Here is a 3,609-nt window from a genome sequence, read left to right as displayed (position 1 = left end):
AGAGGCAGAATTTCAGAGCAGGCTGACTATTGATGTCAAAGTTAAGACCTTGACAGGGAAGGAGGAGAATCTTGAGACAGGTTGGGCTATCAGGATAGACTTGAGAACCTTGAACCCTCAGATCCAAGAGGGCCTCTCTGTTGGAAGACAGAGAGCACCCTTACATGGAAAGTACATAGGGGCCTATTGTGAGCCAAATCTCATCTCTACCTAACTGGGAGATTTCTGTGACTATTAAGGGAGCAAAAGGATTGTCAGCCAGAGACACTACAGGACCTTGCTTACAGCTGAGGGGTGATGCCTGGGTGTGCATCCTGAGGGTGTTGGATTAAGGAGGAGCTGAATATAAAGAGGTTTAGGGAAATTTAACCAGTCAGAGGCACACTTCCATGGCATAGTACTTAATACATGACGAGAGCTCTGAGAGCCAATTCTAACATGCTTCTGGGATGGTTCTGAGAAGCTGGGCAGAACAAATGGCCACATATATAGAGATGTCAAACTCTCCTGATAGAATGTGGATGTAGGGATTAAAAAAATTAGAGAAGTAAACATGCTAATATATTAACTAAGCATGCTAACCAAATAAGACTAGAAGATGTTCTTGTATGCTACTCAGAAGGGCTCTGATAGACATCACTGTTTCTCAGATGCAAATAAAGTCTCTGCCAAGGAACCAGCACCCTTGAGAAGCTTGTTGGTGTTTGTCCTCTGTAGGCCAGAACTGAGGGTAGAAGATGCTCTTATAGAACAGGAACCCTTGGTAGATGCAGGGATGACAGGATCCCAGAATATTAGAGATAACTGTGAGACCAACAGACAACCTAATTACCATAATGGATAGCAATGTCAAAGTGGCAGCCAGGGGGCCTGACCTGACCTTATGGGAATGACTGATAGAATGTGGTATTTCTAGGGACAAGATATATGGGCAGATAGAAAGGGTATTGCTTAATATACAATCTAAAGAGGTCAAGGAATGAGTAGCAGGCTGAGGTCAGACATCACTTCAATGGAAAATCATAATCCATTATCCAATTTTAAAACCTGAGCCTGTTCTCAGATGGACAATACACAGACTGAAGGAGAAACTGGTATCCATGAGAAAGATCCCAGAATATCATAGCAAGTACACACAAATTTCTTCAGTCCTTCTCCTAAGCAATTTATGGTTATTTCTTTGGAAAATCATAAGAAAGAGCAATATCCTGATCTTTTGAGAGATGTTGGATATATAAGGTGATGGGGTTATTCAGGGGTCCTAAGAAGCATCCTACTTCCTCCCCATTTCTTAAACTGTTCCTTCCCCTATTCCCAATTAGAGTACGGTGATATTGGATTCAGACAATAAATGGAATCTTCACCCAGGTCTGTCTCAGTGGATCTACAGGGTCTTGTTATCAACCTACTGGTCATTTCTCCAGTTCCTGAATGTATAATTGGAATGGAATACTTAGCTGTTGGCAGAACCCTTATATTAGTCCTTAACTTGTAGAGTAAGAGCTATTTTATTAGAAAAGGCCAAGTGGAAGTCCCTATAACCACCTTCCCTTCTCACCAGCTCCTAATTAAGACAGTAAACAAAAACAATATCACATGCAGGGGAAACTAATATTCACCTGGGACACACAACATTCTACTTTTATAGCCTTGCTGCAGGGCTATGTTCTTTTTCCTGTTTTCTGTCATAATATATTCTGAAGATACCTGGACCATCTGCCATCACATTGTTCTACCATATTGAAATCTCATGCTGGTCAGATTTGATGAACAAAAAATGCAAGTACTCTGGGTGCCCTGATGAGACATATTTCAGACGGTAGGTACACCTCACAAAATTTAAGAGTTTGCTACATGGATGACATGTTTTAACTAACAATTATTGTTTTTAAAAAACTGAAACAAATTTAGACTTAGGAGAGACACAGAAGGATTCCAGAGATTTTTTTTTTTGGTGTACATTTTATCCCTGTTAACATTTTGTATAAGCATAGAATACACATCAAAACAAAATCATCTTGGTATAATGCTATTATCTAAAGTACAAGACCTTATTTGGGTGGTAAAGTGGACAGTAGTCTAGGGCATGTCAGGACATTTTCTACAAAAATATCAAGTTACTGCACCTTATACCTCTAACCACTAAGAACGAAGCATAATACTTGGGAGATGTCTTCAGGTTTAAGAGTAAGCATATTTTGAGCTTGGCAATACTGTTCCTACTCACTTAGCTGTTGATATGCCCAGTGGCTAGTTTTGAGTAGGTCTCAGATCAAGAAAGAGCTCAGTAGCACTGCCTCTTCAGCCATGTTGTTTGCCACACCTCGCCTAGCACATCTCACCAGCTCAGAGGTATCTGCAGTAGAGGAGAGGCTAAGTGGAAGATCTGGCAAGTGCTAGGAAGGGCCATAAAACAAGAACAAACAAAAACAAACAAACAGAAGAGTCCAAGTGCAGCCCTCTAATGTTCTGCAGCACGACTGTGCCAAATTAAATAAAAAAAAAAGAAGAAGAAATCAAAACAAAGAAAACTAAAACAAAACCTTAAAGATCTTTTATTCCAGCAATCTTATTTCAAAGATAAAAATGAGGCCCAATGTCCTAAAAGCGTTGGCTTTTGTAGTGGTGTTTCTTCTTCTTTTTTTTATTTTCTAACACAATTTTATCATATATTAAATATTTAAATGTTTTGAACAAAATTAGGAAAGATATGAAGCTGATTTAGGAAACACAGGAAACCTAGATTCACAGGGTGTTTGGGGGAATATTAGCTACACTGAAGCTATGTACCCCCAAACTAGATGTTTATTACTATTACACTAGTGAATTCTGAGAGGGAAGGGACCTTGTACTTTTTAAAATATTCACTGTTCTCTGTGCCTTGTTGAATAAACTAATAAAACGTATAAACATACATGAATGGCTGGCGAATGGCTGCGTGTGTGTAACGTATGTGGCCATGTTTATTTTTAAGATTTTAATTCAGGAATCCTGTGCAGTGGAGGCACAAAAGAGGTTTACCCAGTCCCTACCATTCAGGAGCTGAGTGCAGTAGGTGTGGGGACACACATAACACAGTAGAAAGGGATAAAGACCTTTTAAGAGTGGTGTGCTGTAAGCCGAGGGTCCTCTGAGGAGGGAAAGTGGAGCTAGGGATGGGCAAATGTGCATGTCAGCAAGAGTCTTGCACCATCAAGAACATGGATTCTGAAACTTGGTTCATCTACTGATTTACCTTTTGACTTCAGGGAAAAAAAAAATACAGCTTGTAATTTAATCTGCCAGATGTGTTTTCCATTCTGCAACTCCCGGGTTTGGAGGAGCCATTAGGTTCCCTTGGGCAGAGACCTCCGCTGAATTTCCAATTTGGTTTCTCGCCTCTGCACCCAAGGTTCTCTGGACCCCCTTGGCGCAGCAGGTCAGAGCAGGAAATACGTGGGGCCACTTTAAAGTAACCCCCAGGGACACACGCCCAGGGTGCTCCCCGGCCGCGGGGCAGGGGCGGGGCGCCGGAGACCCGGGCTTCCCACGCAGCCGGGGACGCCGTTGCGTCAGGGCTCCCGCAGCCAATCAGGATGGATCCTGGCAGGACGCATTACTAGGGCGACG

This window comes from Marmota marmota, unplaced genomic scaffold (assembly GCF_001458135.2).
Source record: "Marmota marmota marmota unplaced genomic scaffold, marMar, whole genome shotgun sequence".
NCBI lineage: Eukaryota > Metazoa > Chordata > Mammalia > Rodentia > Sciuridae > Marmota > Marmota marmota.
Note: the sequence above shows the minus strand (reverse complement) of the source record.